At 41.8% G+C, this 14444-nt stretch overlaps 1 protein-coding gene across 3 annotated transcripts in view; it reads right to left on the bottom strand.

The window, feature by feature from the left end:
- Nucleotides 1–14186, bottom strand: part of MYRIP (myosin VIIA and Rab interacting protein) — a 211339-nt gene extending 197153 nt beyond the window's left edge. For all 3 annotated transcript variants that reach the window (XM_082295624.1, XM_082295625.1, XM_082295626.1), the window contains exon 1: nucleotides 13857–14186. The gene's annotated coding sequence lies outside the window, so the exon portion shown is untranslated. The remainder of the gene's footprint in view (nucleotides 1–13856) is intronic.
- Nucleotides 14187–14444: the final 258 nt, after the last annotated feature.

Here is a 14444-nt window from a genome sequence, read left to right as displayed (position 1 = left end):
AGGAATTATTTTAAAACACCATTTAAAAAAGCATTAATTTCAAATGCATTTTCCAGAGTGACTGGAAAGATTTAGATGTCACTATCATCACTGTATCATTATTTCCCATATTTGGAGGAGAAAAAGTAGTAGTTAATATTATGGAAGAATTGAATGTACAATAAGGTTTGAACTAGAGCTTGGTCCATTAAGTTTCACTAATGAAATTTGTTCTAATTTATTTTCTCATGGCTTTTACTCATTTAATTGAATTCTAGTAAATTCAGCTCTCAGTATTTACTTTTGTCATTTGATTTATGCAATTATTTGGGCAATCATGAGGTGTCCATCTCCGCATTGTGTTACGGTTTCAGAAGCATGAGACAGTTTCTGAACCTCTGCTATGAGCTCCCAGCAATGCATATAACCATGAACACGCTATAGTTCCTACGCTATATAGAGGAGGCAACTCTTACTGCCTCTTTGTCCGTGGTGAGTGGCGAGTGAATGAGGCTATGTAAAGCAACTAAGCTGGTTCTGGCCCAAAAAAAGCCCAGCTCTAAGGAACACTGTTATGGCATACAGTTAAGTGCACCAAGTACTATAGCAAGTAGAAGCATGGAAGAAAAAAGATCAGCTTTATTTTCTAAACATAACAATTCATTTGCTACTCAGATAATGATGTGGCATGTGGTTGGTTGGGTTTTGTTTGGGTTTTTTGTTAGCTTGCTGGGGGATTTTTAATACAATATTTACCTTCCTACAATCATCTGATTACCACTCTTCAAACAAGAAAAACACACCCACACGGAAGGAGGGCCCTGCTTATTTTTTCTGTTTTGGTTAGGCTATCCATGAAATTTAGAAAACTCTTTGTTCAAGAAAACAACACTTCACCAAAACCAAGCAGATGGTAATACAAGCTTAGGTGAAATCAAGATGACAAGATTCCTCCAACAAGACACATGCTTACCATACAGTGCAAAAAAAAAAAAAAAAAAAAAAAAGTCACAGTGTTCTGGCTTGAGTCTGAATCTACTAAGGAAGATAACAACGAATATTTAATAAAGGCTATAAAAATGTACTTCTAAAAAAAATTACACTGATTTGTGTACAAGAAAAGAGCCAAAGAAACTAAGGACTATATGTAGTCTTCATAAATCACATTTGCAAGACCAAGAATATATGTTAAAGATTGGCTAGAACACAGCGAGGAACAACTGGCAAGATTTTTTTTCAATGCCACACAGGTTCATAAATCTTCTCAAAATTTTCACCAGAATATTAAGATTTTCCTCTGTCCTTTCACCTACAATCCTTGTACCAAAACCTCACTGAGCACTGGCAAGCAAAAGAAAAGGTAAAGAAGGGCTTGCTGAGGTTACACTCACACTGCAGCTCAAACACAGAGCATGAAGTGCCGTGGGACACATCCTTCCCTTCAGGCTTTGGCATACCTGCTCAGTTGTGGGATATCTGCTCAGCTCTTCCCACACAAAGCACTTGGGTGCAAAGGCGCCTCTGACTTTCTAAAAGCATGGAAGGGCTTAACTACAGGAAAGCCACATCCATGCGGAAGTAAGCAGGACTTTTCCAAGTATTTTTTTTCACACACATACACTGAAGGGGAAAATACAGGATACAACATAAAAGGAAATAAAACTTTTTTAAGCAATTCCTGATGCCAGTAGAGGCACCTTCATGCTAGGGCTACAGTCTTCTGGGACACAAGATGATGAAGGTAACTGGAATTCCATCTTTGATATCCTAGTATCTCGAGCATCAAGTTAACAACTGTAATTAACATTTTCATAATAAGTTCTCCCTTCAGGTCTTCATCAAAATCCTTTTGGAAATGGTGTAAAAATAAATAATATTTTTTCACACATGCAAACTGGTCCATCAGTAAAGAAAATTATCCCTTTGATGCAGCTGCCACTGCTGATTGTGAGTGTGTATTAGAAGGGGGAAATTTACTCCTAAATTTGGGAATAAGTGGGCAGCCCCACCACCTCTGATTTTCTGAGGCTGGCAAAGACTTAATTTCAAGTATATATGCTTTAAAATCACAAGCACCTTTAACTTTTGATTTTCATGTGGTTTATTTCTCTATAGTATTCTCAGTCTGCATTCCAATATTACATTAACATCTAAGGAACTTCTGTGTTTTTTCCCAGGAAATAATTTTTCATCACATTACTAAATCACCTCTGATCTGGGAGTATCACAGCAGTCTATAAATATTTATAAATAATTCTCAAATGTCTTTTTTGTGGTAGATCCAGATTATGCATTTTGGAAATTCACAATGGCAAATCCTCTAGAGGAAATGTAACAAGTTACACTTAAAAAAACCCCCCAACTAGACATCAAAATAGCTTCTCAGACTAAAATAACTTCTGGCTTCAATTAAAATAACTTACATGAGGCTGTTCAGATTGTTGCCTTCATGAGTAATTCTTTGGTAAATCTCAAACTGAATACAAAATCTGTGATCTCACAGACTTTACAAGGAATAGTATCATTCCCTAGAAAACTTTTGCTCAACAAATTAAAACACTGCAACAGGAAAGCCTACGCTTACAAGAAACGATTGGGTATTGTTTGAGTAATACTCTAATCATAGCACTCCTGACAGTCTATTTTAAAATCTAAAAACTTCCACATTGAAAACCTTCTTGAATTAAACCTTAAGAACAAAACCAAACCCAAACAAAAAGAAAAATATGCAAATTAAATGCTTTTCAAGAACTGAACGCAGTGTTTGTGAATTTTAACATGGACAAGGGCATCAACACAAGAAAAAAGGTCAAGTAGTGCATTTCCTAGTCACCCATATGACAACTAAGCTGTTTGGACTTGGAGTCTCAGCAGATGATTAGCATTACTGGGAGGGTGGGGAGAAAAAAATAAGTTTTGTGGGCTAAGTGCCAACTAATATTTAAGACAGATTCTCTGCTTAACAAAGAACCCCATTATAAAGCTAATTATGCAAGCGGTCACCCTGAATATTGTACAACACAGACCTCTTAGTTTTATGCAGTAGCAAAACAATCAGCACTAGTGAGGCTGCATCTAGAATCCTGTGTCCAGTTTGGGCTTCCCTAGAACAAGAAAGATACTTAAGGCCACAGTGATGGTTAAGGGACTGGAGCAACTTTCACAGGCAGTGATGCTGGAGGTACTGGCACTGCTCACCCTGGAGAAGAGAAGGCTTTGGGGATATATACAGTGTGTATCTGGAAGAGAGCACCCCAAACAAGAATATCGTACAATTCTTTCAATTTCTGAGCACATTTTTAATCAAGATGTCACCGGTTTCCACAACACAGTGTAAGTTTTGCTTTAAAATGCTGCTTATGTGCGTTGATGGAATGTGGTAACTGAGGAACCAAGACCACAAACTCCTTCAACCCAGTTCTTTGCAACTGAAATATTTCACAGAGTATCTTTCCCCCACATGGTCTCGACTTTAGAGCAACCAAACTTTTCACCAGAGTTTTTCTATTCTGTTCTGCTACTCTACCACTTCTATATTTTCTAGGTAGAAAATCAAGAAGAAGAAACCTACGAGTAATTAGATCTTTGATTCTGTCACCAGCAAGCTCATCTTTCCTTCCTTCAGCAGTCTTTCAGAACCCAAATAATACTGCTCAATCTTTCTTGTCATTCTTTCCAGAACTCTTTCAGCACTACAAGAAATTCCTTGTATAATCTTACTGGTGAACATTTTTCTCTTTTAAATCATACAACAAGACAGTCACATCTCTAAGCCAAAGAGAAAGACAAACACTTTGTCCTCAACACAGCTCCTTCACCACCCCTCATATTTTAAAAAGTTTTGTTTACTGAACTGTCCAAAAGAAGTTGCCCACATGAGGTCATTATGCTAATTTTTTTATGCAGATGTCACAACATTTAGCATATAAATTACATAATGTCACACACTTTATTTGACAAATATAAGGTGACAAAAACAGGGTCTGAATAGTGCTTTGAGTTACGTCAACACACTTGAACAAAACAGACTTTAGCCAAAACCCAACACTTAAAAAACATCACTGTCTAAATTAATTTCTACTCCAGCTAGCACATCATTAAGTCTAAAACAAGGCATAATTAATATTGGCCACAAATTTCTTAATCTTTTTTAAACTTCAAGAATGTCCAGAAGCTGCACAAAAACCACTGGGTATTCCTCTCTCTACACTAGAAATGAACAAATGTCTCAAAGTAAGAAGAGGGAAAATCTACTCATCAGAAATATAAAAAGCCACCCCTTTGACTGAAAAACTAAATACAGCTCACCTGACTTCAACATGGGACTTGTATCTGGTGTATCACATTTTAAATGAGATGTAAGACAAAGATCTGAAAGAGGATGCTATTCTTTGTACCCACACTGATTTTAACTTTTACTGCACATATTTCCTAGTCTATAACCAAAGCAAAAAAAAAAATTATCTTCCTTTCAGCCTTGGACTAATTTTATGTGAGATTTGCAAAAAGCAAGGCCAACAGCTGGCAAGCTTCTGAGCAAAGTTACATTTGTTCCACTGGGGAGGGTAAGGGGTAAAGCAGCAGGTTTTAAAAAAAACCATGAAGATCATTCAGTTCCTTCTGGGAGAAATGTTCCTTATTAATGCAAGTTATCACAATAATTATATGTACATTTGTCTAAAAGAGTGCTGGAATATACTATAATGGGTGAAATTGTAAACCTCACAGGTCAAAGGCTAGTACTGCATGGTTTTAAATTTTAATCTATTTAGGAACATGAGTTTCACACTCTTCTTGCTTCTATATTTTATGTTATTTTAAGTACTGAATATGAAACAGCGGAATGTCCTGGTGACAGCTGGGATAGAGTTCATTTTCTTCTTAGTAGCTGGTACAGCGCTGTGGGGTTAAAACATGACACAGAATTAAAAATCTCACTGAAGTCACATTCCATTCAAGAAAGAACAGCAACTCTCATCTAAGGACAGCACTCTCCCAAAGGCAGAACACAGCATATAAAACTGTTTCTAAAAAAATAGAAGCCATTTTATTTAAATAGAAAAAAAAAATTAGAAAACACTAAAGATTACACTGTAGGACGTAATTTCTGTCATCTACCACTGATGGTTCAAAAAAAGTCATATTAAAAAGAGAATCTGAATAAGCAGATGACTATTTTATATTTATGTATCAGGCCTACAACTGATACACAAGTATAAATCCCATTGGGAATTCAAAATGTGATACAAAAACTAAATTGATTGACCAGAATAATCTTCTCTGCTAAACTGAGCTAGAGGAAAGTCTTATCCAAAATTTGTCCCCACAGCTGCTAAAGATCATAGGTTATCTGGCACATACTGATAGCACATAGTTCACAGCAACTGGATTTCCAGTTAGTGTATATTCTCATTTTACTTCAGTCTCCTCTTCCACTGTTTATGCTGAATTTAGGCAAACCATGTTCAGTTCTATTTTCTCTATTTAGTAGCAACTGTCTTATGGAAGAATGCGTAGTCAAGATGATGGGTCTGACAGCATTCTGATTGTGTGAGACTGACTATCACTCTTCCAGAAATGAAGAAGACAGCTTGGAGAAAAAGACAAAACTGGAGCAGTAATGTGCTGACACATAATTTTATCTTGGATGATTTGCCTCTTCTCCATGAGCCTTCAATCTAAAGCATGAAATTCAGCTCATTACTGTAACGGACTGTCAACCAACTCCAGAGCGAATCATCACAGGCCAGCAAGAAAGCCAGCGTGTGCACTTAGGGAATGCAACTGATCCCAAAGAGTCCAACACAACTAGAAATTTGCACATCTGTAAGCACAAGACTGCAAGGGCTTCCCTTTGAATGCGTAACCTGCAAAGGGGGGCTAAAACCTTAATGCTATGTACCCAGGTTCCCTGCACAGAGAGAGCAGCAGCCACTGAACTGAGTTATGCCCCTTCTTCCACCTTTGCATCAAAACACAAACCAGCACACCTGGAAATTCAGGCTTCACACTGTACTTTCTAAGCTTGAGCCAGTATGAAGAGAATACTAAACAAAAAGCTCATTGGTACTCCTACCTCTCCTCTCAGCATTAGCTCAAGAGTGAGGACTGCAAAAATACATTCACCCACCTCTGCTGCATTACACATGCCACAACCTTTTCCTGAGACACCTGTAGTCCCAGCCTTTCACAATCAATGGCCCTCAAATGAGCCACACGGATTGAAGGGAGATGAAAGAAACGGTGAATACTTCTTGGTTGCTTCAAAGAATTGCTGGGTTTCTATCTCATTTTAAGAGGCAGGCAGAGAAGTGAGCACTCACTTTACCAGTGTAAATATATGTAACACCAGTCTAGTACTTGCGCCCAGAAAAACTCAAGTTCAATGCCATATTAAGTCTGGGAAGGCTCAATTATTTATCTCCCTTCTTGTGGAGGAATGTATAAGAGAATACAACCGAGGATATTATTTAACTTATCAATCAGTGACTTGGATGACGGGGCAGATGACTCCTCAGCAAAGTTCACTGACAACACAAATCTGGGAGAAGTGACCAGTACCCCAGAGTGCTGTGCAGCCCTTGAGAAGGACCTTGACAGGTTGGAGAGATGGGCAGAGCAGACCTGTCCAAAATTCAACAAAGGCAAATGCATGGTCTTGCACCTGGGGAGGAATAACCCCATGTACCAGCACAGGCTGGGGGCCAAACTGCTGGGAAACAGCTCCGTGGAGGACCTGGGGGTCCTGGTGGACAACAAGCTGTCCGTGAGTCAGGAGAGTGTCCCTGTGGCCCTGAAGGCCAATGGTGTCCTGGGGTACATTAGGAAGAGTGCAGCCAGCAGGCCAAAGGAGGGGATCCTGCCCCTCTACTCAGGCCTGGTGAGGCCAGATCTGGGATGCTGTGTCCAGTTCTGGGCTCCTGGGTTCAAGAGAGACATGGAGCTCAAGAAGTGGGTCCAGTGCAGGGTTACAAAGATGATTAAGGGACTGAAGCACCTCTCTGATGAGGAAAGGCTGGGCCTCCTATGAGGGAGCTGGGCCTGTTCAGCCTCAAGAAAGGATGAATTAGAGGAGCCCTCATCAATGTCTCTAAGTATCCGAAGGGAGGGTGCCAAGAGGATGTTTCCAGGCTCTTCTTGGTGGTGCCAAGCAATAAGACAAGAGGAAATAGGCAGAAACTGATGCACAGGAAGTTCCACCTGAACATGAGGAAGAGCTTTTTCAAGCAAGTGACCACACACTAGAACAGGTTGCCCAGAGAGGTTGTGGTGTCTCCCTCATCAGGAATACTCAGGAACAACCTGGATGCAATCCTGTGCCATGTGCTCTAGGATGGCCAAGCTTGAGCAGGGAGGTTGGACCAGATGACCAGATAGTCCCTTCCAAATTGACTCATTCTGTGATACTACTGTGCAGATCCCTATTTCGGATGCCAACATCCTGGTTTTTGTATGACCTGAAGCAACCAAATGATACAGAAGTTCAACTACTGTACAAGCTGTGGAGCAGCATGTGACAAGTATGTATTTCAAAGTTAAATGCCTTCCCCAGCACCACAGCAGTCACTATGTGTTAGAACAACTAGAGAGGAGCCTCCTACAGATAACATTCAACAAACTAACCAAGAAAATAGGTCCACTAAGATAACTTCTACAACTTCAAGATGTCAAAGTATCACTATTGAGTTCAATGATGATAAGCCTTCTCATCTGAGTTATTAACATCTTTAGTATGGAAAAAAACCAGTGAGAGAAAAGGTGAAACTTTTGTAAAAACTCAATCAGCTCTGGAAGCACTACACATTTTGCATCTGCATATAATTCTGCTTTTCAATAATACAGGCAAAAGAGTTATGATAAATTAAGAAACTCATCAAAACTTAAAAGACATACTGTGAGTAACCCATGCCAAATACAAAAGTAAACAATTAAGTGTGGATTGCTTGACTGCTACCAAAATATCCATAATATAAAATCCAACCAATATGCAAACATACCACAGGCATACTTAAAATATCCTGCACAGTAAAATGGATATTTTTCTCACAACATCTGTTGCACTAATTGATATCCCTCATCCCTCTTGTGAAATACCACCCATGAACATATCATTAAGATTTATCCAAGAGCTAAACTTTCACTGAGAGAATCTTTCTACAGGACTAGAAGAGGGACAAAAGTTCTATTTTTAGAAGTAAGAAGATGCTTCCAACAGCAGTTGCCACAATGAGGCAGTATTCTCTAGTGCTGCCAGATGTGAAAACAAATTTAATACAGTAAATTGCTGTTAATTCAAACCACTGACAGGAAACCCCACTGCAAATTACTGAATTTTACAGATTAGCAAGTAAATGAACAAAATAAAAAGCTAAAATAAGTTCCTAAGACTGTGCCTTCCACATTCACTGTGACACATTGTGCAAAATGCTTCTAACCCTGATTTATCCTTGAAGATGCAAGGATCATAAGAGATACAACAATGAAGTGACATGTATAAAGCCACATGTCCCATTTCACTGAGACTTTGTGATGAGCTGTAGTTGGCTGACACACAACTTATGCCCTGTGCACTGAAAAAAGGATTTCAGGAGCAGGTTGTCTTTGGTTTGTTTAGATAACCATTTGTCAAGTGGCATAAAACAAGAGTAAAATAGAGCCAGAGCTGGAAAAAGCCTCTGCAAACCAAAGGAGCTGGGTTAATCTGTCACGTGGAGGAGTTAATGGATTCGTTTGTTGACACTGGGACCAACTCCACACTGTGCTCAAAAGAGGCTCTGCTTTGGACCAGTGTTTGGCTGATTTTTTTTTATATATTTACACTGCACAACATGGAGATAACCTGAAACTAGACCAATAAACACAAATCTGAAGTTCTGGATCATAAGTTTATACAAATAAAGAATTTTTATATTCAAGCATAAGACACGGTGAGTCACTTTCTGGAGTTCGAAGGCCAACTTCATTGTCAAGTTTTGACTGCTGCTTCACTGATACTTGGATCCAAATTGGAGCAGTGTCATAGCTCCTTTAGTTTAAGCTACAGAACCAGTTCATCCTCTTACAGGTTCAAGGAATCATCCAGCTAGCACAGGCACCTTTTAAAGTCCAACATAATTTACTACTTGAACAGCATAACCAAGCCATCACCTTTAGGAACTAACTAGGGCTCCTCACTTAATCATGTGTGGAACCTAAGTCCACAGTATTTCCAATGATATGCCTCTTTTTGACCTGTAATACTACCTTGCAGCAGGAATATGAAACCTCACCACTAAACATTAGAAAAGAAGTGTGGGAGATGGAATAATCAGGCTTATCCTCCTCTAGAGGTGAATTGCTTTCTTCTCATTTGGGACTCAACCCATGGTTTTTGTGCTTACAGCAGTCAACACATGGACAAATTTTGTCACTGACTTTTAGACCAAGACAAGCTGAGATAGTGAAAAACATCACCTTTTTGAATCCTCCCCAAACCTCTTTCAATTGTTTTTGAAACCTGATGGTGCTCCAATTCACACACTATGATTTAACTTAAATCCAAGTCATGGTCTGTCAAACAAATACCAAAGCACTTATGACAGCTAGATGCAAGCACTGAAAGAACTTCCAGAAAGGTACACCAAACACTCCTGGGGATGATCTCTGAGAGGCAAAAGGACCAGTTCTCGTAAGGGGAAAAGAAAGGAATCAATTTCTTGCAAGATTAACAGTGGTTAGAAAAATAGGTACACCTCTGAAATTTGAGGTATTTCAGGTCAGTGCTAGTTGCATCTCTGTCAACAGCACTTGAATCATACACTGCACATCCACGCTGTAGCAATTAATCATAATAGCACAAACCGGCACTTTCCTTTTTGGATTACCCTGGGACACAAAGTCCTGTTCATACAGCTCAAAAGCGGCAGAAGAAAACCCCACTAAAAACATCTTCTGTCCCTCAAGTAATGCCTGATAAGAAAAGAAGCTCTTGTATTCGTTTCAGAAGAGATAAAACTCATCACAAGAGCAGAACAGTTTATTCCACAAGTTATAAACATATTTTGCTTTCTTTGCTTTAGAGAAAGAAAACAACAGATTATGTACTGTCTTCCTCCAAGAGCAGAAAGTTGCTTTACAACAGCAGAACCACCTATTATCCTGCATGGAGACAGGTGGAGGGTGCTGGGGAAGGGATTGTTTTATTATTAAAAAACCCCAAAGATTTCAGGCTGTTGCCTGGCTTCAAGACTCATTACAGACAGTGGGAATGCCATGAACTTGAACAGCCTTTGAATGAGACTTTACGCTGCAGGTTGCAATCACAAGAAGATACTACATTTCACTTTCTACAGAACATTATCTCAGCACCCTTTAAACAGACTTAATCCAGAAACTGTAGCTGTGCCATTTATACTTCTCCATCAATAAGCAGCACATTTTGCAAGGAAGAGTCCAGAACGAGTTTCTTGAAGTGCTCCACAGCAGAACTTCAGCTTGGGTGTTCAGCAAGAGGACAGGCTAGAGCTGCCTCCCTGCTTCCAGTCAACGCCAGCAAAACTCTAGAAAACTATTTAACTGATTACCATGAGCCAGTGGAGACAATGTCATTGAAAGTGTCTCATCAAGATTAATCTCCACAGTAGTCAGCTCCACCCCAATAGGTGATGTTTTGTTTGGAGGTATACTTAGCCTTGAAGAATGTGTATTTCATTTCCTCTGGTAATGCTTTATATCTTAAAACAACCAGTAGATAGTAATAACTCTAATAATCTGACACCAAACACCAATATTAGTTTTTCCTTTTATGATGGTCAATGGATCAAAAGGTAAGTGAAGCATAAAGGTAATAAAAAGTAACAAGACATTTTGTTTCTTTTACTCAGTTCAGGGGCTAACTGGTCAGTAAAAACTTGCTAGATGAGGCGGTTTCCTAGCGTAACATTCTTGAAGAAGTATAATATATATATATATATATAGCTGTGCTGTTGAAATTTTATGCATATTGGCCTGGAAATTTATTGTGTTCCTATTCCCTGAATAGTATCCATAAGATCTAAAAAACTGTCATTATTGCAATAATGCTGATATCGGCTTTTGACCAGTCAAACCACTGCAGTCTTTACACTCTCTTCCTCTACAATAAAGCTGCTAAGGTGGTTCATTAAACTGCTTTCCACTACAGTGTGCTTTATTTATTTTCAGGGCACAGAATGTCAAGCATAGTATTTATTTACTGAAAATGAAGTTTTAAAAAAATACAGCATGACATTTCTCTACAAGATTGTTAAAAAAAAAAAAAAAAAAAAAGCATGTTTTAACTGAAAGTTAAATAGCAGGCACATTGTAATCACTAGTCCACCATATGAACAACAGAAATTACTGGTATATCAGACACGTATAGGAGGTTTTTCTCTTGGGTTTCTGTAAATTCACAAAATTTTGGATATAGGCATCTTTGACCAATCCCAAAAAGAGATGCACAAAACTAGACCACCGTTTGAAGTCTTATCAAATTACATTGTATTCAGCCCTTCTGTAAAATTCCCTGATTATATCTAAAAGGTAAAGTTTTTTTGGTAAACTGAGGAATAGCATGGTGTGCTTCTCTTCACACCAAAAAGTCATATTCCTTATCCCTTAAGCCCTAAATGCTTCTTCTGAAAGTAAGCTGCTATAAATCTCTGAATATAAGAAACTTGGTTTATTCTCTGGCTGTCAGTGGTTCACAGGTAAGCCAGAAGCCTTTATTATCCCTAAGAATCTTTCTAAAAAAATAATCTACCTGCATCCAAAAGGAAGGTGAATAAAGCATTCCACGGGAAGGCAGCATTAATCCACTCAAACAATTCAATGGGTTTTCTCAATGAGAAAAGCTGTCCCTATGGTTTTCATGGAACTGTATTCAACTAGTTTCTTTCAACTTGTCCAGCTTTCCAAGGGCAAGTTAAGGTGGTTTATGCTGCCAAACCGCAGTTTCCAGTCTTATAACAATAGGGCATGTTAATGTTGGCAGCAATACAAAGGAGTCACATTTTCATACAGATGTACTGTTTATGAACAATAGTGCACTTGGTACACACAGCCTTTCTTCATCATCACCCATGCATACTTTGGGGATTTTTTTTCCTTCATTTAAATACAAGCCCTTCAAGTGTTCTGTTTACTGCAAGTATGAAGCAAGAAAGGTGAATTCCTACTGCGTTCATATACTTGGGTACACTCTATGTAATGCACTCAGATGTATTCATCAGGTTAGCATGGAAGCAAGAAACCAACTCAGGAAAATAATTGCAAGTTTTAACTTAGTTTTCTAGATCCAGACATCACTGGTTCAGACGAAGACAAAAAAGCATTACCCTGCCTGAAAGGACAATACTGTGTCATTTGAATAGGCAGCAGGTCTAAGAGGCAAATCCTGTCACAGGGCGTAGTGCTCTAAGTATGTTTCACCCCCGTGAGGGTTACCGGGCTGGAATTGACTTGTGTGCATTCTCACTACTGGCAATTAACGTACCACAGGTATTGAAAATTATACTCCCCTGTTTCTAACTCCATTGTACTACGTTACCTGACAAACTCCCCAGGAAGGCTACAGAACCGCCAAGTACATTTTTAGATGCTTGGGCATAAGGCATCAGTAAATATACTCTGATACAATCTGATACCTGAGTAACGATGGGTAAGGCAGTAAGCCTGAGGGACTACGTACAAGATGCAGCATCTTCTGCTTTTTGTACAGCTCTGTTTACTTTCTAAAAGTAGAATTAAGCGGCAAACACTACTGTTTGACATTTAACAGCAGAGACTTAATGGTCTCAATGCAGTGCACTGAAAACAGCTATCACCATAAATAAGCAACTATAAAATCCTCTCCAGTTTGACAATAGGTCTGTCAAAATCAGAAAGATGTCTGGTAATGTGAGAACTAGACTAACTATCCCTCCATTCTCTCTCCCTAGCCTTCCAGAAGGCTTATAAGAGGAAGGAGTAAAAACCTCTATTGCTAAAATCTTTGCTGTGCCTATTCTAAAAAACTCCTGGCTCCATAGCAAGGCAGCTACCCACATTTTCAGAAACGCAGTAAATAGTAAAATGGTAGGTATAAGGCAAAAAGCATAGTATGTCAAAACATATTGCTAGTTACAGTTAATGTCCTCACAAACATGCTTGAGGAGGGACGCACGCACACTCTAAGGCATTTTGCAATCTAATTCGGTTACGCTTGCCTGAAACATAACACAAATCCCAGCACAACACAGGCTCCTACTTAATTAGATTCCCTAAGAAAAGTCAGTCTGAGCCATATGGTATTTTCCTCAGCAGTTACGATAAACTGACCTTGATACTAGGAAAACGCACGCTGCTTCTGTCTGAGGCATAAATTACAAGCGCAGCGTGGCGGGATGCTCCCATGAAACGGGGACAGCGGCAGCGCCACGCTGAAACCCTCCCCGGGCTCCCGGGGAAGTTGATCAAGACTAAAGCGCTCCAGTGATAACGATGATGATGCACTGCAGTGACAGCGCTCGAATAGCCACGCTGTCAGCAGAACACCACGAAGCTGCTCAGACATCTGTCCGGTAATTAAAGGAGAGCCTAATGCCGCGCTGCCGCGGAGCGGCGGCCCGCCTCGCCCCCGAACGCCGCGGAGGGCGGCAGCCCCTCGGCCACCAGCACGCCCCGACACCCGGCCCCGCCCGACCCCTCCCCAGCGGCGCGGGGCCCCCCCACGGCCCGAGCCCGGCCGCCCCCGACGGGCGCTGCGGCCCCGCACCACGGCCCTGCCGCAGGCCGCCCCCCGGCGCCGGCCGGCCCCGCGCTGCCGCGGCGGGGGAGCCCCCAGCCCGGCCCAGTCCCGGCCCGCGGGGGGCGGCGGCCGCGCCCCCGGCCGTACTCACCCCCGGCCAAGTGCGAGGGCTGCACCACAATGGCAGGCAGGCAGGAAGTGCCCCGCGCTCGGGGCACGGGCAGAGCCACCGCCGGCGGCTGCGCCCCGTCGCTCATGCACGGAGGGGTCTGCGGCCGCCCGGCGCCGGCCCCCGGGCACAACCTACGCGGAGCCGCCGGGCACAGGTGCCTCGGTCCCGCTCCGCACCGGCCGGCGCAAGGCGAGAGCAGCTGTCTCCTCCTGCTGCTGCTGCTGGCGCTTCTGCCGCCGCCGCTACTGCTGCTGTCGCTGTCGTCGCCGCCGCCTTCAGCCCTCCCCACCCCGCCGGACGCGCCACCGAGTGCTGCTGCGGTGCCGGCGGCGGCAGCTCCCGCCGCGCACCGGCACCTGCTCGGGAGCTGCCGCCAATCGCCGGGAAGGGGACGGGCGGGGGCGGCGCGCCCGGCAGGGGCGGGAGTTGCGCGCACCTCCGCGTTCCCCCCACCCGCGCCCCAGTGCGCATCCATCCCTAAAGCTGCGCCCCCGACAGGCCACGAGCGGGCTCCCGCCGCCGCGGTGCATGCCCCGGGGCCGCCCGCCGCTGGCACGCCAGCTGGAC

The sequence above is a fragment of the Coloeus monedula genome (genome assembly GCF_965178545.1).
Source record: "Coloeus monedula genome assembly, chromosome: 1".
Classification (NCBI taxonomy): domain Eukaryota; kingdom Metazoa; phylum Chordata; class Aves; order Passeriformes; family Corvidae; genus Coloeus; species Coloeus monedula.
Note: the sequence above shows the minus strand (reverse complement) of the source record. Positions and strands in the feature narration are given on the sequence as shown.